Genomic DNA, 21,147 nt, shown 5'->3' with positions numbered 1-21,147 from the left:
CCCCCAGGCACCATGCAGACTCTCGGGGCAGGCTGACCCACATCTTTATTCACAGCCAGACCTTGGTGCACGGTAAGCGCTCCACGACCCTCCGCGCCACAGAAAAGACCCAGCTCCATAGCGTTGTCCCGAAGAGAACAGAACTACAGAGCTAATCACCACAGGGGAAGGCCCAGCTGCCTCCTCCTAGACAGCTGGTAAGGCCGGGGACAAAGCCCATGACATCTTGACCAAGATGACTCGGGTCCCTTTGGCCCACAAGGAAGCCAGGGGCATTCACGGGCTTCCTCCTGTTCCTCTATCCCATGACTAGGCCTGTTCTGGAGTTCTGGCTTCCCATGCAATGTCCCTGGGGGGTTAGGGTGGTGATGTAAGCAGGAGGTTGGGGGCAGGAAAGGAGGAAGATGGGGGAAGAGCAAATGATTTAACCAACATATTTTATTCTCTGTTCAGGACCCCACACCCCAACCCAATCTCTAAGGTGAACATCAGCCAGACCCAACCTCCATCTCTAGGGATGAACCCGCTTAGTGAACTTCCAACAAGCTTCACCTAGGAAGGGTTTCTTCATACGAGCACCAGGGCTTACCAAAGCCCGTACGAGACCCAGGGAAGCAGACAAGGCCCGACACACCAGAGTTACCATGGAGGATCTCATTTAGTAGCTCTGGGGAGGGGCCCAGGACACTGCATGTTTAACAAGCTCCCAGGTGAGGGTGCTGCCCAGGGTGCTGCCCCACTTGGGAGATTCACTGACCTCAAGTACCAGTTCTCAACCTTAGCTCAGCCATCAAAACCGTGTAGGAAGGTGGTTACATGTATAGATACCTGCTCCCAACCCGGAGAAGCTGCCATGAATACAAAGAAGTAGAACCCAGCAGTCGGAACTGTTAAAAGCATTGAAGAGATTCTGACATTCAAGAACTCAGGGGAGCTGGGGTCTGGTCTCCACTAAAGCACAAGTCACAGGCTGCCGGTGGGGGAAAAGCCAAGGCCAGTTTGGTGGCATATGTTGCCAGAGTTTATTCAAACACAACTCACTCCGTTCTGGGAGTTTTAGACAACGTGGGTTTTAAGGCCCAGGTTGAGGCCAGATTTCATCATGAAGACACTGCCTAACTAGGAAGATACCAGGCAACAGGTCCAACAGACCGGTTTGTCGTTCAAGAACCAATTCAACCCTGCTTCAAAGAGGGTCAGCACAAGGCTTTGGCACAAATGCATGGAACAGAGAGCCACTTTTCTTCCAAGCAAAATCCCACTCACTTTCCAGGTCATTGCTATGGACAAATTGTTCCCCATCACGTATGCTGAACGTTAATACAACTTCTAGTATGAGTTTAGATCCTAAAAATCCCTGAGCTGTTGAATTTTAGAGCACATGGAGACCTCAGAGGTCATCTGGTCTATCCAACATCTGGAGAGGGTTGAACCAGTTGAATACAAAGCTGAATCCCAAAAGGTCCTTGGAAATCCCCCAAAACTCTGCATCTGTAAGAAGAGATCCCACATCTCCCAGCAGATGGGCAGCCTGGGAGGAGTCTTTCACCCACCTGATCCCAGTGTCTTCCTGTTGTGTTTGCTTTACAAGGCCCACAGTGTTGTTTTGCTTGGCGATTTATTTCCTTTTTCTTAGAAATTAAGTATATGATGAATTTCCTTTTGGTGTGAATCCCAGAAGCCCAACAGGAGGACCGGGCCCTAAGCCAGTTTCAGAAAATCCATTCTTTCCAGCAGGACATAGAAGGCTTTTTGCTAGACTTGCATTTCACTCTCCAGGACTATTTTGTTTGCTCTCATTTCCCTAGCCTCTAGCATAGCACCTGACATATAGTGGATGGTCCACATGTGTGTGTTGAGTAAATGAATGAATGAATGAATGAATTCAACCTAATTCCAGGACTATGAAGTGTAGAGAAAAATCTCAAGGCACAGCTATATTTCTCTATATAATCTCAAGGCACAGTCTAGAATTTTTTCAGAAATCCTACTATTCCTCTGTCCTGACTCCTGCATTTACTGACCACTGTGCTTTCGAGAAGTTCTCCTGGAATCCCTGCCAAGGGATTGCCCCGCCTTGGCAGCCAAGGCATTGCTGGGCACTCTCATTTACTAAGAGCATAGAGGAAGCTGGGAACAAGTCTCCATGACCCCTCATCAAGTTCGCAGGGGCCCATCATAAAATGACTCACAGCATCTGAGGGGACATTTGAGAAGAACAGATTTGGGGCTGGGCTGGGCTTGGGGAGGAGAAGAGACAACACTGTCTGTTGTTCCCAGCTCATCCCCCACTAATCTTCCAGAGGACTAAAGACCCCAAATTGTATGGCTCACAAGGTATGACATTTCCTTTGCAAATGACTGTAACTTCCCTTGAGGCAACCTTGCTGTATACCTTCCCTGTAATCATTCCTATTCCTCGCTCACACCCTGCACTTTCTGGAAATTCTAGCCAAAAGCTAGAGCTCCCCATTACTGAAGGAGGATGTGGAAGCCCAGAAGTGAAGTGAGACGTCCAAGGTCACAAGATAAGAAGGTACCTGGCCAGATTTCAATGTCAGGACCTTGCATATCAAGAGCCAGCATCTTTGTGAAGAAATAACTATATGTGTTTACTTAACGTAGAAAAATCTCCTCTAGAAATTTCTGGAGACAGACACCGACACTCCAAGAACAGAACCTCTGAACCCTTGACCTTATGTGGCCCTGAGTCAGGGGTATGGAGTGGGTAATGCAGACAGGGGACTTGCATTTCTTTTTTTTTTCTTTTTAATTTTTTAATGTTTACTCAATTTTTTGAGAGAGAGAGAGAGAGAGAGAGAGAGAGAGAGAGAGAGAGACGGAGCATGAGTGAGGGAGAGGCAGAGAGAGAGGGAGACACAGAATACGAAGCAAGTTCTGGGCTCTGAGCTGTTAGCTCAGAGCCTGACTCAGGGCTTGAACCCATGAACTGCAAAATCATGAGCTGAGACAAAGTTGGACACTTAACCGACTGAGCCACCCAGATGCCCCAGGGACTTGAGTTTCTGAAGAGCCCACCTGGGAGCCTCAAGGCCAGGGTTCGGGCCACCTATCATCTAGGCCCCTGTTGTCCAAGCCCCTCCCCTCCCACTCAAGTCTGGTTACAAAGAGCAACTCCCCTTCCTGTCCTCTAACAAGAAGGCAGGAAGCTTCCTGGAGAGGACATGGCAGGAGAAGCAAGGGAAGGTGATAAAGTAGGACTATCTGGGAGAACCAGACTCAGAATGTTAGAAGCAAGGGGAGTCCCAGAGACCCCCAACTCACTCGCCCTTCTCTTGCCACAGAGAGAGAAACAGATATCTGGGAGCCTAGGAGGGCCCAGCTCTCCCGAATCTGGGCCAGGGTTCTTTTCTACCACCTAAGCCACCCTGAAGTTCCAGGAAACCTGGCCAACCCATCAGCTGCTTCCTGGGGCCTCCAGCCCGCAGCCCAGACAGGAGGAGTTCGGAGGAATCCACTGAACCTGGTTCTCCTGGTTTCTATTCCAGGGCCGTGTGGTCCTCAGCAAAGGCCAGCCCCAACCAGCACTCAAGGACAGGTGTCAGAGGGAGCCCCAGGGCAACCTTGTAAAACCACCGAAGGAGATTCCACGCTGCCTCCTCTGTTCTGGGCACTTCTGAAGAAAACAAAATTCAGCTGTGAACCAGTCCTAAAATCTAGGCATGGAGCAACAGCTGGAGGAGGGCTTCTTGCAGTGAGGGTTGGAAGGTGACCTGAAATCACATGCCCAGGTGCCCACATCCTTTGTGTGAGGCAGGCATCACCAAGGGTCCTCGAGCGCTCCAGAGTGAGGCACTCCGCGGTCACTTTAGAGTGTATGCTCTGTGTCCTTGGAGCTTGCACTCTGATGCTTTGTTAGAACACACCAAGACACATTCGGGGTAACTCCTGAGGACTTTTGACCCAAGCAAACGTCTGGTTGGGGAGGAAGTACCTGGATAGGGGGTGGGAGTGCAAAAAGATCCCAGAAGATCTTTTTCTGTGGGAAAGGGTTCCAGGGAGCAGACTGGACCGCAGGCCCTCTGAGAGGTGAGTCCGGAGGTCACGCACTCACTGGTGGCCCTCACCGTTCTGTGTGAACTTTTCAATTCTACCCAGAAAGTCCAAGGAAACCCAAGACCAAGGGGCAGGTTCCCCATCCTCAGGGAGCATGCAGCCCAGCTGGGGAGACACGGCCAGCTCACTATGACAACGAGAGCCCTCCACTTGCCCATAACCCCCCTGTCACCACTACCACGGGCTGGGCTGTGGCTTGACCACCTGCTCTCCCCCACGTGCCCTCCCCTGGGCCCACCACAGGGCTGCACTCAGAGTATGTATCAACTGGCACATGGCGGGGTAGGGCGGGGTGTAGGGGTGAATCGGGGACCCAGACACCTAGGAGTGACCCCTGACTTATGTGTGCCTCAGGCTGAGAAGCGGAGCCAGCCTCCACTCCCAGGCCGGCGTAGCTCCCGTGAGCTTTGCAAACCGGGGCTGATGGGCTGGGGGCACTGCGGCGTGTTCCTTTCCGTCTTCTTCACACCTGGAAGAGAGCGGTCTGTTCTGCCAGGTGGAAGACGGCCTCTGCCTCCTCTGCAGCTGAAGGAGGTGGAAGAATTCCGCACGCTCATCTCCAGAGCCATATTCGGAGCCCAAAGACCGAGGGATTTTCTCGGCTGATGGCACAGCAAGGCCACATTTATTCAGACCCCGCTGACTGAGAATGTGTTGCAATTCCCATTCATTTGTTCAACTAATATTTATCGAGCATTTCCTATGTGTCAGTCCTGGGCCAGGCGCTGGGGATACAGTGGTGATCAAATGGGGCAAAACCCATGCCCTCATGGGCTTCCGCGTGGGCAGAAGGGGGGCCAGCCTGGGCCTCACTCTACACGCTTTCTGCAGACGTGGAAAGATCTCTGTGAACTCCACACACGAGCCCTGGGCACTGGCTGGCTCTTTGCCAGTATCTCATCCTCTGATTTTCCCCTCTGAGACAGCCTCCACCTGTGCAAAATGGAGGGCTGGGTGAACACATCTCTGAAGACCTTTCAGCACTAGGGTGCCGTGCTTCTGTCATTTAAAGAAAGGGGTCCAAAGGGGACCGTCAGAAAGAAAACCTTGTCAAGCACTTTGAACACACCTGCTTCAAACACAGCTGAACTCGGTATGGTTATCAGAGATTCCTCTTGTTGGTTCACCAAAGCATGTTCCCAAACTTTTGTTGGCCAAGGTGGAGTTGCCCGGAGTTTGTAAGTAACAGAGCTTTGAGGCTCTCACTAGTTCAGATGAGTGGGGTGTAGCTGTGTCACCATCTGTTTGGGTGGCTTCTATGATGCTCTTCAGAGTTTTCAAGAATAGAACATGAGTCACAAGGAGGATACCCACGATGAGATTGCAGGCATTGCTAAGGAGTGGGCCTAAGTCCTGGGGCCAGTGGGACCTCTCCACACACACACACACACACACACACACACACACACACCTCCTGTAAGGCAGGCATCTTGTCAGAAGTCTGTTATTCCTTTTAGAAGTGCTCTCAGGGACTCTCCCAGCTGGCTCTCAGACAGTAAACCCAGGTCTAAGGAATCTTGGGTGGAAACCAACTTTCTTGATAAACCTTGAAGGGAAACGTGGTGTCTTCAAGGATCCATCCCATGGGCCTACTGGGACCCACTTTATGGCCTGGTGGAGAAAAGACTGGCCTCAGAAGGGAAGCCACTGCCTCCAGCCCCTTGTCACCTGGGACCTGTTCCCAAGCCCAGAGCCTGGGGCCTCCCCACTACACCACCCATCTTTGAGTGGAGATGGGGCAGGAGGTGGTGACTTTGGCAGGCCAACCACAGCCGAATTTGAGCTCCATTTTGCTTGTACTCTGTAAATGCTTTGAAATCCTTCAGGGACATAAGTGAGCTATTATCTTCAATGCTGCCCTATTTCTTAATGCCTTTAAGTGGGGAAATGGGGCATGAAGCAGATAAGAGACTCAGGGAAATTTGAGCTGAAAGGTGTCTTGGAGATCTGGCTCCTGGCTTGCTAGTACAGTAGACTAAGGTCCAAGGAGCATCCGAGGGTCATTCTCCCAGGAGCCAGCAGAGGAGGGGCTGGAGGCCCCCAGGGTTGGCTAGCTCACGAGTGGGTAGGGGGCAGGACTTCACACCTGGGCCTCCACGCCCTGTCCTGAGTGGGGCAGGTCCCTTCCTGGACAGTCGGCCAGCTGCCCCTCTCCTTCCATAACCATATATACTTAGTACCAACACTGAAACATAACATTAACAGGGATCAAGAAGGCCAACCAGAATGAGCATGACAGTCCTTGACAGAGTCCACAGGAATCTCTGGAGGGCCACTGGGGGGCTGAACACAGTGAAGGGAGCCCTGCTCTCACTGTGTGCCCCCTCTGCCTTTTGGATATTCTGTCATGTGCCTATGATGCCCAACCAAATATCAATAAACATACATGTGTATATCTATTATGTGTGTGTGTATATATATGTATATGTGTATATACACACACATATACATATATATGTATATGTATATATATATACACACACATATATATGCATGCATATATAATGATTTCCATATCATAATCTATAAATACGATTTTTTCTGTTTTTTACAAGAGCGAGTTTACAGGGATTGGGTTAAAATTTCGCTTTAGAACTCTGTTGTACACCTGAAACTAAAGTAACATTGTTGTCAACTACACTTCAATTAAATATAGATATATCAAAAAATAATAACAATCACAAAATTTCACCTCAGAGAGCAAGGATGAGTGTTCAGTTCACCTTTTTGTTTTCCCAGCTGGAGCCGGAGGGAAGCCCCGCTCAAGGTCAAGAAGCTAGTACCTAATCCAACTCGACTGCAGGCAATATGGCGAGCATCGGGAATGGGTGCCCACACCCCAGCTTTGCCGGCCAGCAGCGTGGGTCTCTGGCAAGTCACTGTGCCCTGCCCAACCCATCTCCCATCAGCTGCTCATTGGGGGACTGGCTGGAGTCCAACTTTTCCTATTTGCAGAGACTTCCTTCAAATGCAATGTCGTGAAAGCCCCCCTGTGAAAGCCAGTGGGAGTCTCCCGCTGTGATGGTGAGCCCTGCCCATGGGTTCCTCCCTCTTCCACAGGGCTGCAGTCCTCATGGCTCCCCAAGCGCAACTTGGACACCCCCAGGCTGGACGGCATTCACCTCCCTCCCAGCCTAGTGCCCTGGGATCAGCCTGACCCCTCAGTGCCCGACCTCTGGCAGAACCCCAGACAGAATTCCACAACCCACCTCACGTGCCTGTGACAGGCAGTCCTGGGGGCAGGGAAGGGTTCTCCCATAGCACCCCACCTCCTGGCCCCCAGGGAAGTTCCGATAACTCCCTACTTCTGGGGTCCTTTGTCTGGTGCTGCCTGGTGCTTTGGCCTCAAAAGAGAGCAGGGCAAGGCTGGAAAGCAGGGACTTGCCATGGAAATGTCTTCGAGAACAGGGCACAAGGAGCCTGGGTCTCCGGGTCTGTTTGTGAACGAGGTGAGGGAAATTCCAACTGCATTCTCCTTGGGAGCCCTGGGTTCCCAGGTTAGCCCACGGAAGCAGCAGGACTGCATTCTAGTTGAGCCTGACTACCAGTTTTAGTCCACTCTCTGTAGAATTTGCCCTCTGTTCCTCCATGGCTGGCCACAAATACATCATCCCTCCTCCCAATCTACGTGTCAGAGGGAAGACCTCCAACACTCTCAACACCCTTGTCAGAGAGTGAGGGTTCCACGGGGGAGAGGAAGATGGCCTTTGAATGGACCACATCAGTGGGATGAGGATTGTCCTGTTTGGGGGAGTGACATGGAAGGCACTCAGTGAAGCCAGTGCATGGACCCATGATGCATCTCCTCATTTCCTGGATCCAGGGTGTCCTCATCAACTGAAATACTAAGCATAGTGACTATGGAGCAGGTCGTGAGTTATCTCTAAATATCCATCTTGCTCTTTCCACATTAATAGAAGCCCCCCTCCCCCGTTTTTAGCTGGCCCATGGCAATCTGGAATAAAGGCTGTTTCCCAACTTGCCCTGAAGCTAAATGCGATTCTGCGACTACAACCTGCCCAATAGGATTTTACGTGGAAATGGTACATGTAATTTCTAGGAAATGCCTGTTTGAGAAGGCATCCTCACCTCTTCCTCCTCTGTATTTGCTGGAATGAAAATGCCAGGGCTGGAGCTTTAGCAGCCATTTTGGGCCATGAGTGACTTCGGGAATGGAAGTCACGAATGACAGAGCAATTAGTAGAAAGAGTCTGATTCTCTGACATCATGGGGAGCATCATACCTGCCTTGGATTGCTACCTCCAGACTTCCAAACAGGTGAGAGAAACAACCTAGATTTTGAACCCAAGCAAATACTAATACAATGGCCTTTCACGTGGGGTCCACCTGGGCCCTGGACTCAGTTCTTATACCCCCTTTGCTCTCTACACTCCCACCATACCAGGCTGCTCTCTATTTCTACGACAAGCCATGAACTGCAGTCTCCCAGATGCTATTCCCTTTGCTGAGAACTCTTCTCCCGCTCTTTGCCTGACTGACCCCTCCTCATTAGTCCACTCCCCTCTTATGTATCACTTGCTTGGGAGGGCTTTACCTGACCCCTGCACCAGCTAAAATCCTGGTTACACCTCCTCCTCCTCCTTATACTGTTCCTCATTTCTGTAAACCCTTTATGCAAGATACGGTTTTCCCAGCAGAGAGCCCATAACCTCTATGGGCAGGGCACAGCCTCCCTTGTCTACCCCGAACCCCCTGGGCCTGGCATAGGGCTTGGAGTGCAGAGCAGGAGCCCAGGGCATCGGGCCGAATCGAAGCACACAATTCTAGCTCCTGGACAGCTGTGCACATCTCCTCACGTAAGCCCCGTGAAGGGGCTACTACCACCTACTACTTTACAGGGAGGGCAACTGAGTCCCAGGACGGGGAGGCACCTCACCCAAGCTTCACGTCAGCCCAGCAGCAGTGGCAGGACGTGAGCCTCCTGACACAGTGGTTGCATGAAGGGCTGGGGGATCTCGGTCTCTGCAGGGACAAGGTCTGAGGACATCGCTGTCAGGAGCCTCTCGTGTCTCTGTGGTCGTTGTTTAAGTCAAAAGAATATTTCTTCTTTTTTTTAATGTTTATTTTTGAGAGAGAGAGAGAGCGAGTGTGAGTGGGGGAGGGGCAGAGAGAGAGGGAGACACAGAATCTGAAGCGGGCTCCGGGCTCCGAGCGGTCAGCACAGTCTGACGCGGGGCTCGAACTCATGAACTGTGAGATCATGACCCGAGACGAAGCTGGACATTTAACCAGCTGAGCCACCCAGGCACCCCCAAAAGAATATTTCTTATGTGCCTCCTCCGAGCAAACCCTTCTCTAGGCAGTGGGGATACAGTCCCATAGCCCACCTGCAGGTTTCTCCCGAGAGTGGGAGAAGGGAAAAGATGGGAAAAGGAGCTAGTTGTGTGGGCATATGGTAAGGAAGGGATGGTTTGGAGCCTATCATCAAGGGCTAGAGGCTCTGGGCTCTGGGGACACGTGCTGGCCTCAGGAGCCATCTCAGGAGCCCAAGTGACAGTGACTTCTCCCCTGTCTGCAGCCACTGTATCTGAAGGCCAGAGCTAGCAGCTGGAAAAGGTCACAGAGGACACCCCAGAGTCCCCCCCCCCGGAGCCTCCTTCAGGGGAGGAGCGAACAGTGACGTGTGGGATACTCTTCAGGCTTCATAACTGCCATGGCCTCACTGTACTGGATCACACTTCTAGAAGGCAGCTCTGCAGAGGTCCTTGGAGCCCCTTTCCTGTGGCTGTGTGTGCTCTGTGCCTTCCCGACTCTGCCATCTTTCATTCATTCACTTGCTCATGCTCCACCCTCCTCCCCATGTACCTGGACCCTCCCAGACCATCCAGACCTTCCCCTTCCTGAGGCCTGCCCTGGACTGCCCACCCCAGCCTGGAGGGACCCAGGCCCCCTTCCTTGACCCATCTGGGTCACTCTGGGGCCTGCATGTTTTATCCTCGTTGTGGGTCAAATTGGGTCCTGCCAAAAAGACATATCAACGTCATAACCCCCTGTACCTATGGATATGATCTTATTTGGAAATAGGGTCTTTGCAGAAATGATCGAGTTAAGATGAAGTCACAGTGAAATAGAGTGGGCCCTAATCCAGAAACTGGGTGTGCTTAGAAGAAGACCGTGTGTCGGCACAGAGACACAGAAGGAGAAGCCCACATGATGACAGAGGCACAGATTGGGGGGATGTGTCTACAAGCCAAGGCCTGCGGCCACCATCAGAAGATAGAAGAAGGAAGAAGGATCCTTCCCTAGAGCCTTCAGAGGGAGCATGGTCCTGTCGACATCTTACTTTCAGACCCCTAGCCTCCAGAACTGTGACAAAGTAAATCTCTATTGTTTTACGCCACTCATTTATTTGTTACGGCAGCCTTAGGACAATCCTAAGGCAGCCAGTACAATCCTTATCAAAACCTCTGTCCTGTCTCCCTAACTGGAAGGTGACTCTGAAACATCAGGAAGCATCTTGCTCCCCTCTGTACCCTAGACTTAGAGTAAGAAGTGAGTGGAAACTGGGGCGCCTGGGTGGCTCAGGCAGTTAAGCGTCCGACTTTGGCTCAGGTCATGATCTCACAGTTTGTGGGTTCAAGCCCCACATCTGGCTCCATGCTGACAGCAGGAAGCCTGCTCCGGATTCTGTCTCCATCTCTCTCTGTCCCTCCCCAACTCGTGCTCTGTCTCTGTCTCTCAATAATAAATAAACATCCAAAAAATTAAAAGGAGAAGGAGAAGGAGAAGGAGAAGGAGAAGGAGAAGGAGAAGGAGAAGGAGAAGGAGAAGGAGAAGGAGAAGGAGAAGGAGAAGGAGGGAGTGGAAACTGAGGGTTCCACGAAAACCACCTGGCATCCTGGACAGGAAACCAGGGAACCCTCACCCATGCACCACCACCTCCTCCAGCTCAGCCTCCCAAAGTGAGGTCATCCCTGCCGTTCTCCCTCCCGACACCCTGTTCTGTTCCTCCTGACCCTTGTCAGGTCTCACGATAACGTGAACATTTGTGGGCCATTTGTTTCTCCCAGTCGTATCAACTAGACTATGCACTCCAGGAGGGCAGGGACCCAAGGGTTCTGTTCAACACAGGATGTGCCACGTCAGGTGCAGCATTTGCTACTTAATCAAGAATGAGTATTAACAGGGGCGCCTGGGTGGCATAGTCGGGTAAGTGTCTGATTTGGTTCAGGTCATGATCTCATGGTTCATGAGTTCGAGCCCCCACGTTGGGCTCTGTGCTGACAGCTCACAGCTCTGAGCCTGCTTTGGATTCTCAGTCTCCCTCTCTCTGCCCCTCCCCCACTCACATTTGTCTCTCTCTCAGAAATAAAAATAAACGTTAAAAATTGTTTTAAAAAGGGGAGGCTTAGTTGGTTAAGCCTCTGACTCTGGCTTGGGTCACGATCTCACAGTTCATGAGTTCGAGCTCCGCGTCAGGCTCTGTGCTGACAGCTTGGAGCCTGGAGCCTGCTTTGGATTCTGTGTCTCCCTCTCTCTCTGCCCCTCCCCTGCTCACACTCTGTCTCTCTCTGTCTCAAAAATAAATAAACATTAAAAAATGTTTTTAAAAAAGAATGAGTAATAGCAATTGTCAGCTCTGGGGAGAGGTCTGTGGGGCAGGAAAGAAACCTGCTGTTCAGCAACGAGTCTTCCATACTGCTTACATTTTTTTGCACATTTTTCACTTACATTTTTTGGCTTACATTTTTCACTTACATTTCACTCACATTTTTTGCACTTTCTTCTTCTTTTTTTAAAGTTTCTTTCTTTTAATTAATTTATTTATCTTGAGAGAGACAGAGACAGTGCAAGTGGAGTAAGGGCAGAGAGAGAGAGAAAATCCCAAGCAAGCTCCAAGCTGCCAGCACAGAGCCCAATGCAGGACTCAAACCCATGAAACAGATCATGAGCCCAACTGAGCCACCCAGGTGTCCCTTGAACTTTTTTCTTTATTGACAAAACAACTCATTTGCATTTGAAATTCACATATACATGGGGCACCTGGGTGGCTCAGTTGGTTAAGCGTCTGACTTTGGCTTAGGTCATGATTTCACGGTTTGTGGGTTTGAGCCTCACCTCCGGCTCTGTGCTGACAGCTCTGTGCTGACAACTCAGAGCCTGGAGCCTGCTTTGCATTCTGTGTCTCCCTCTCTCTCTCTGTCCCTCCCCTGCTTGTGCTCTCTCACTCTCAAACATAAATAAACATTTAAAATAAATAAAATTTAAAAAATAAAACTCACATATACATAAAAATACAGATTCCCCCCTCAGAAAGGTAGCTCTGCTGCGGGGCCTGGGAATATGGATTTTGGCAAGCTCCCCAGGTAACCCTAATGACATGTATGAGAACTGGACAAAGCCAGTTGTCCCCACCTAAAGTCAGCGCCGCAGCTCAAAGGCACAGAATTCTGTCTTCCCAACCAGGGCTCCATCTGGCTCTGGAGGAAGCCTACCAGTCTTTAGGGTCTCAGTTTCCCCTGAGTATAAAACCTATGCTCACCAGATTTGACCATGATCTCAACTGGAGGCAGTGAGCTAGGGGACAAGAGGTGGCACCATGAAAGGAACAGCTGATACCGCCATCGAGAAGGGCCTGGGGAGGTAGGGCCCTGGAAGGGGTGTTTGAGACTCCGGGCACCACTCAGTTTTCAACGGCCTATGTCTGGGCTTGATTCATGGGGGTCCTTAGTGGGACTTTGGTGGGAATACGCCTTCCATGTGCACATGCATACAGGCACACACACTCGCGTGCACACATGCACGCACCCACCTGCCTTGTGCTCAGAGATGGTCCTGAGAAGACAGATGGACCCACTGTGCTCCTGCCTCCTCCCAGACTCCCCCTTCCATGGCCCTGCACTAGCCCTGAAGCTCCCAGAAAGAAATTCGGCAAAGAGGAGGAGGGAGAGGAGACTCTCTGAACCTATTTGGTCATTAATTAGAAGGTGGCTCCAAGCAAGTCACTTTGCCTCTCTGGGCCTCAGTTTCCTCACATGTAAGAGGGGACAGGGAGCCATGCACTGAGAGACTCTGAATGCCGTGTTGGGTGCTACACCAACCAGTCGGCACTCCTGCCCTGAGTGGGGAGGATGGCAGAGCCAGCTGTCCGTCTGGCTCCGGAGCTCAGAGAACCCACGGGATGCAGGGGTACGGCAGAGACATTCAAGAGCGGTGTAGCAGAGTGGTGACCACTCAGACTCTGGGGTCCCCTGCCTGCATCTGAAGCCCGGCTCAGCCTCTACAAGCTGTGTGCACTCTGGCCACCTCTCTGTGCCTCAGCTTCCCCATCTGTAAACCAGGGATAATGGCGGTCTCTAACCACCCCCCCTCGCAGAGTTAGTATGAAGACTGAGTGAGGCAGTGCTCAGAGCGCCTGGGAAGGAGGATGCTCCAGCCCACTGGGGAGGCAGGAAGCAGCCATACTCAGCCACACTCACAAGGGAAATGAGATCGAACCCCTCAGAGCCGCTGGGCCCCTCTCGCACGACCCTCAAGTCAGGCCTCTGGTAGCACCGCACTGACCGCAGAGCTTTTCCCGAGCAAGCGTGGACAGAAAGCACCCCGGCCCCAGCATCACTGTCCCCGTGCCCCGAGCTACTCCACCGCCTAGCTCCTGCCACCTTCCATCTGCTTTCTCTGCCACCTAGCCCCTGTCACCTTCCACCTGCTTTTACCTACTTACTTAGTTGCTGTCTGCCAGCCCCCACTAGAGCGTAAGCTCCGTGAAGTCAGGGTGGAAGGTTCTGACTCACCGCTGCATCCTCAGTGCCTGGAACACACCCGGAACGGGGCTGGCCGCCCAATCAACATTTGGGAAAGAGTGAATGATTGAATGGAAGGAAGGAAGGAAGGAAGGAAGGAAGGAAGGAAGGAAGGAAGGAAGGAAGGAAAGACAAGGCAATATCTTTTCCAGTTTCCACAAGTTCCTGGCACAGAGTAGGGACTTCATAAATATTTCATGAATAAATCAAGGGGGGAATGAGGGAGGAATGGTGGCAGTTTGGACCTGTCCTGAGTCAACCTCGTACTGGCCTTGGGCTGAGTGCCATGGGAACTCTGCCAATGAGTGGCCCCACGGCCTTGGCCCAGCAGCCCCGTCATATGGCCGTGCCTCCTCCTGCCACAGAGCCTCTTCATCATCCTCGTCTTCATCATCTTCAACATCACCATCCTTATCATCACCATCATCCATGCCCATCAGATCCCCCACATGCTGGGGCCATACTGGGTCTCTCGGTGCTGGGGCCCTGCAAGCATAGTGGGGCCGTGCAAGGCTTTGGCTCACGTGTGCGCAGCTGGGTTTAGGGAAGGTCCTGAGGGGGCAGCTGAGTTCGCAAGGGGTGGAGAGAAGGGAGCTGCCAGAAAGCCAGGCAGGCACTGAATTTAGGGATGGCAGGGACATCACAGGGCACTGGGAGACAGTGACTGGGGGAGGAATGGGAAAAGGAGGGGTCAGCACCCCAGAAGGGTCATCTGACCATCTAGGAGATTGGCGGTTCTCTGACAGGCACAGGAAGGGGGCTTAGACAGCTGGTTTGGGGAAAGAGGGAAAGTCAAGGAAGTTCGCATTTTTCCTAGCTCTGGGGCACGTCTGTCCTTTGCAAAGCTATTTAGACAGCAAGTATGCCCTGTGGGTCCTCACCAGCCCCTGAAGAGTAAGGCAGAAAGAGGATGCTCCTCCCTTTGGACCAGCAAAGAGCCCAAGGCCCCCCCAAAATGGTAACAAAGCTGGTCCCCATCAGAGGGGTCCCAGGAATTTTGTCTCCCGATTCGCCCACTTCTGGCCCTCCCCAATGTGTTCATCGTCCTGAGTCCTTGGGTTCTCGTGAAATGTTAAAAACAAGATGAAGGAGGATAGTCCCTATTGCAAAAGAAACCTAGATATTATGAATCACAAACTTGGCACTGATGTTTTTGTCTCTGAGGGTTTTACAGACTTATTTGTGGCCCCCAAAGCTTTGTGCATGGGGAGCATAAAAAAGCTGCCGAGTTTTATCAGTTCTAAGAGGCCATCGATTGCACAGTGAACCATCCTTTATCAACCACTAAAAGATTTTTTAAGGGCAATTAAACTAGAACGCACGGGCACTTCACAGGTGCCCTCCAGTTTCGGAGATGTGAACTGCGGAAATGTGTGCAGCTCGGAAGCTTACTGATGGCTGAACAGTGGAATGTTCTGTGAAAACCCGGAAGTGTCAGGCAGAGACCCTGCAAGCATTCTAACCAACTACGGACACTCTTGTAAAAACTTCTCTCGTTTCTCCTGCTTACCAATAGCACAGTTAGATCTCGGTGCCCACGCATCCTTACCATGCTTCTTCCCTTCCTGGGCCCTGTGCCCGAGGAACCTCATCTTTACAGCCTAAATGGACAGAAGCCCTCGAATCTGAATGGCCCTTCACGATTTACAAACCTGTGTCGATGAATCTCCACACTGACCCCAACAGGCAAGTCCGACGGTGCCCGCTCTTGCCCTTTGGCACACACAGGTGAGCCTCGGAGCTGGTGGCCAGGCCCCGGCCCCCAGCCCCTGACGCTGCAATGCCCCCTCCCCATCACAGCTGCTTCCCCAAGAGATTGTGCCCTGCCCCCCTCCCTGCAGTGCCTCTGCTAATGTGCTTGCCCCTCCCTGGGCCTTCCCCAGACAGGTGACTGCACCATGGGAAGAAACGGACTAATTCCTAACTGCAGGCAGAAGGCAGAGGAGAGGAAAGAGGAGTGGGGGAGGGGGCACAGAGGCTTGTGGCTCCGGCCCTCCCAGGTCAGGAGCAAGAATGGAGACTGAGAGGTGGGTCTGGGTCTTCACCGTGGCTGAGGGTCCTTGGCCAAGCCCTTTCCTCTCTCTGGGCTCTGTTTCCTGTAAAATGAGGGGTGGGGGTAATGAGCTGGATATCTGAGTCCCCTCCTGCCCTGCTATTCCAGGCTTCCAGAAAGAACCCAGAGAGCTGAGTCTTGGTGGACAGGAAGACAGAATCTTCTGTCACAGCCAGGCCACCACCAGGAGCCCGGGGAACCATGCCCCCAGCCCTCAACATGGGAAGTCTGTGTCTAGTTACTGTTCCTGGAGGCACATCTCATTTCCCCCAGCAGAGGATCTGAGGCAGAAACGGGGGACAGTGGGCATGACACTGGTCTAAGGCGCCAGAACCCCAGTCTTCTCCTCACCAGCAGCTCCTTGGCCCCATCACTTCTGCTCTGATTCTCAGAGACCCGCCCCCCTCCCCCCCCCCCCCCCCGCCGCTTCTTTTCTCCACGGAGTGTCTACCGAGGGAGGGGGAGGGATCCAGGGATTGGCATCCAGGGTCCCCCACCAGTGGCAGTGAGGTAGGCATAGGGAGCAAACTAGTATTCATTGAACACCCACTGCTTACCAGGCACCTGTACTGAAATCTCACTGGATCCCATTTCACTCACACAACTTCTCGGGAGGTTAGAGCCTCACTCTCACCCGGCAGCCTGACCCAGAGCCTGTGGACCCCCAGGCCAGCCTGCCTCTGTGGCAGCTTCCACTCCCTGCGCCAGCCATTGCATGGTGCTCCCTGTGGACTCTCACTGAATCCCCCTAGCCACCCAGGGGCCGGCCATGATTATATCCCCATTTCTCAGATGAGTAAACAGAAGCCCCGAGAGGTTAAGTGCCTTGCCCAAGGACGCACAGCGTTTATTGAGCGTCTACTGTACACATGCCCTGGGCCGGGCACTCCACGACCATCATCTCAGTCTCCACTCCAACATCTTACTGTATTCTCGGGGACAAGATGCCAAATGAGAGCTAGTCACCAGGACAACAAGGAGAATCTTCAACTAGATGAATGAGCACATCCCATCAATACAGCGCAGGGTTTGATACCAGCTTGGAGGGTGGCTTCCTCCTTCCCACCTTGGGGCTTTGTCCTTGCCTAGTGGGGAAGCCATGGAGGGCGTGCTAGCCCACCCACCATAACGCTAAATGGAAAAGTGCACGCACAGGACGTCAATGTAAGGCCCGGTGTACGGGTCGGAGAACCAACGGAGGCAGAGCTGACTTCTCTGCCAATATCCATTCTCTCCTTCTGTGGTGACAGAACTCCCGGATTTAGCTAGCACGTGGCCTTCCAGAATGAAGACTACATTTCCCAGCCTCCTTTGCAGCCACACGAGGTCATGTGGCCAGTTCTGGCCAACGGGATATGAGTGGGTGACGGCAGCTTGTGTCACGCTCCTTCTACCCTTTCTTTCCTTCCTCCATCCCACTGCTTGGAAAGTGGACATGGGGGCGAAACCACTCTGGGCCACGAAGAAAGGGGCCACGCCCTAGGGAGGGGTGCAGCAGCAAGAGAGGAGGTATCTGATGCTTGACATCGAGTACCCACCTACCAGGCCTGGCCAGGAACACTAACTCCAGGCTGTGCCAGAGAGCTGGTAGCCCCTTTGAGCCACCTTTACTTTGTGTCTCTGTCACCAGAGCCAAACTTACACCCTACCAAATAAACCAGTTCAAATAAGCTAAGGCAGAAGAGTCCCGTAGCAGGTGTTGGCAGTTTGAGGGTTCTGGTCCACCTGAATTAAGCTCAATACAAGGGCGCCGTGTGCTCAGAACATCTGGTGCAAAATCAGGCTGCATTAACAGAAGCGTGGATTCTCGACTAGGGGAAGGCATCTGCTGGAGTCCATACTGGCTGCCTTCCCATTTTATGGGCTTTAACCAGCTGGGGCTCATCAAGGCAAGCGTCCTGGATGGGACCAGAGGCACCCAAGGAGAAGGAAACGGGGGTGTTTGGCCTGAAGAACCGTCAGAAGTCTCCGGCAGAGCCCTGCAAAAGCTGCCAAGAGCCGGTGGCAGGGCAGGAAAGGCCAAGGCCTGGGAGGCAGGGGACACGAAGCAGCCATCCCGGGGACAGGCCCAGGAAATGCAAGGGGAAACGCCAGGAGCAAGCTCACCACCCACGGGCCACTGCCGTCCATCAGGACAAGATGGAGTTCCGTGTGTGAGTCAGGTAGGCCCTCCTCCTCCACAACCCATCTCCCCCACTGACCTGTAATAGTGTCTGCCAGGCCACCCGTGGAGAAAGATCCATTGCATTCTGTTCCAGAGGCCCCCCGGAAAACAGACGCAGCTCTTGGAGGAAGGCTGCATAGGTCCATGAGCCATGAGGACTCCTCGAATAGCTCGAGTTCCTACAGACCCCTACCCCAACACACGCAGCTGTCTTACTCCCTGCTGAGCGACGCGGTGTCAATGTGCGTGCGCTGATTCAGGGCTAGGCCCTGCCTCCAGGCTGGGGACACTGCCTCCGGTCCTGGAAAGGACATCAACGTCCAAGTTGCCTTTAAACCCAGGCCTCAGTTTCTAGGCCATGACATTCAAAACCACTGCTTGCAACACCTCAGTTTTCTTATTGTTCAGTTGGCTTTAGTAAAAGCTAACCCAAGAGCAACATGGGATGATCGGCAGGGGGTGCCTATAAAGCCCCCAGTGGGACAACATTCCGGGACTAATGCTTCTCTCCCACCAGGCCGGAGGCTCCCACAGCCAGCTGAGGGTCCGCAGTGCTGGGAGCCTCCAAAGATGCAAGGAGACAGCCTCTGCAAACTTGACCATTTTGCTCAAGACACAACCTCATTCTTGGCCAGCCCTTCTCCTGTCCTTTTCTTCTTCAGAAATCCAGGGAAGGGAAGCCATTGTTTGGAGCAGGGGGACTAGCGTGGCCTGTCCACAGGCAACAGTGCACCAGGCAGGCCTCCTCGGAGAACACTCCAGACCCCTTTCCAGACTGGGGCAAGTCCCAAACCCTGCCCCTAGGCTAGGGCAATCTGCATTCTAATAAGCTTCCAGATGATTCTTACTTGGTGTAGACTTGAGTTTGAAGCTCCTTGGCTGGGCGATCCCCAGTGTCTCTCTCCCACACAGGTGGTTGGGCTTCCGCACCCAGCTTGCTGGGCCTGCGGACCTGCACACCCGCCAGGACATCCCTTTCCCTCCCGCACTCCGCCGGCTCGGGGAGCTCCCCGGCCTCCAGTCTCAGCGCTGCTGTTCCCTTCCATGATTTATGACTGTGACTCCCACACACACTCCGGAGCAGGAAAACCCAGCGCACTGTTCACAAATTAAATCCAGCCCTCCTCTCCTCCCAGGTAATGGGCCCATCTGATGATAGAAGAGCTTATAAATGGCTATCATCAAATTAATCTCCATGTCAGAGAAATAATAGCAGCTGTAAATAAGACTGAGTGTGCCTGGCTTACCGGCTTGTTAGGACACTTTATAAAACAAGGCAGCAACATTAATACTGCATGGTCTCTTTAATTCCCCCAACCACCTGGGTGCAGAAGCTGAGCACTGAATGAGGAGTCTCCTGGGCAGCAGGAGGAAACCCCAGCAGAGCAGGGCTACTGACTGCTTCCTGGCCCCACTGCTGCTTCTCCCATCTCTGCTCAAACTGTCCCCACAATCATCACTGGGGCTCTCTGGGTTAGGGGGTCACCAGCCATGCTCACTGCTCCCCATGCCCTTCGTGTGACTTCCCCGCCTCCACGTCCTCCCCTCTCTCACCTCCTGCTGACATGGTCCTCATCCTTCACCCCAGCTCGAGACCCACCTCTTCCATGAAGCCCTCCAGGCCACTTGACGTCCAAAAGGGGCTGTCGATGTTTGTTTTATCCATCACCAGGCGGCTATAGTGGATACCATAGCAAATCAGCTGTGCCTCCCGCATTAGCCCACATAGCCACTGCCCCTCCTGGGCCTCAGCAAGGCCCCGTGGAGCAAGCAGAGTCCTGAGGATGGGAACAACGGGATGCCACAGGCCCCGGCTCTGAGGCAGGTGTGGGCCCCTTACCTTGGCCAGCCTGACCAGGGGATACGGAGACGCTCAGGCCTCGTGGCTTTAGCCTGGCTGAAGGTCTCCATCTGTTTGTTGGAATTTTAACTGTGTGACTTCAGTGATGGTGGGATGGGGGCCTCATCGGGCACAGGTGGCGTGTCAGTGACAAGAAGGAGAAGGAGGTCCCCATCTGGAGACATTTAAGCTCGTATGTTGCGAGGCGAGGAGGTGTCACCGGTATACCTGTGTGCACGCGTGTGCGTGGCTGCAAGTGCATAGGTGTGCATTTATTTGCATCTGTGAATGTGTGTACCACACATTCTGATCCCGTACAGGTGTTAACGAGTGTGAATGAGTGTATGTGCTGACATTCTGACTGCATGTGGATTGTGTACGAATGTGTATTACACGGGGACCATGTGGGGTTGTGTGCGTGCGTGCGTGCTGGGGTTGAGCACCTGGGTGCATTATTAGGTGAATATCAAGAGCTGCGTGGACCGTGTGCAGTGTGTCAAATATAGCTATGGGCACAGGGGCATGGGGGCTCCCAGCTGGGTAGGGAGAGAGCCCACCCCGTGGCATCTGGACAAGGTCATAAATATAAAAGGTGGGAGGAAAGTCTTAAGCAGAGCAGGGCTTTGTACAAGGCCCGTCCCTCCAGGGGCCGAGAGCTCCCTCCAGGGTCTCCTCCGCTCCCTGGCTGGAGCTCCCCCAGGCTGGCCGGCAAGGGTGTCGCTGGGAGGGGGTGACCTGCTCACCACTGACCTCCTGATCTTAGAGTCTTCTCTTCAGCAGGTAAAGATGGCCCTCCTGGGAGGAAGACTGGGCTGGAGGGGTGAGGGGGGGAACTTCGAGACAGGCAGTCACCAACCGATGGGCCACCTTTCATGGCCTTTCTTAGCCTCTACTTCCCCTCACATAAGGAGCTGCTTTGGGCCAGCCTTGAGGTAGATGACCCAGCTCCCAGGCTGCCATTTCCCAAACGGTCTCCGTGCGCCAAGTTCAAGGGATGTTTTAGGACTCACCATACACACACACAGTTCTGTGGTCAGAGAGTATGGGGAAGTGCTACTGAAGCAGAACCAAAGGGCATTCAGTACTGTGCGAGCTACCAGAACCTTCAGTGTGCTCACATGCATGTGGACCTCCACGACAGGGGTGTCCGTGCAGCATTTTCCCAAATGGCGGAACGTGTAGCTTTTCTGCAGAAACAACATTTAACAGCTCAAGGGGTCCTAGTGTTTGGGTGAAAAATGCTGCCCCG

The sequence above is a fragment of the Panthera tigris genome, chromosome D3, assembly GCF_018350195.1.
Source record: "Panthera tigris isolate Pti1 chromosome D3, P.tigris_Pti1_mat1.1, whole genome shotgun sequence".
NCBI lineage: Eukaryota > Metazoa > Chordata > Mammalia > Carnivora > Felidae > Panthera > Panthera tigris.
This window is presented reverse-complemented; position numbering follows the sequence as displayed.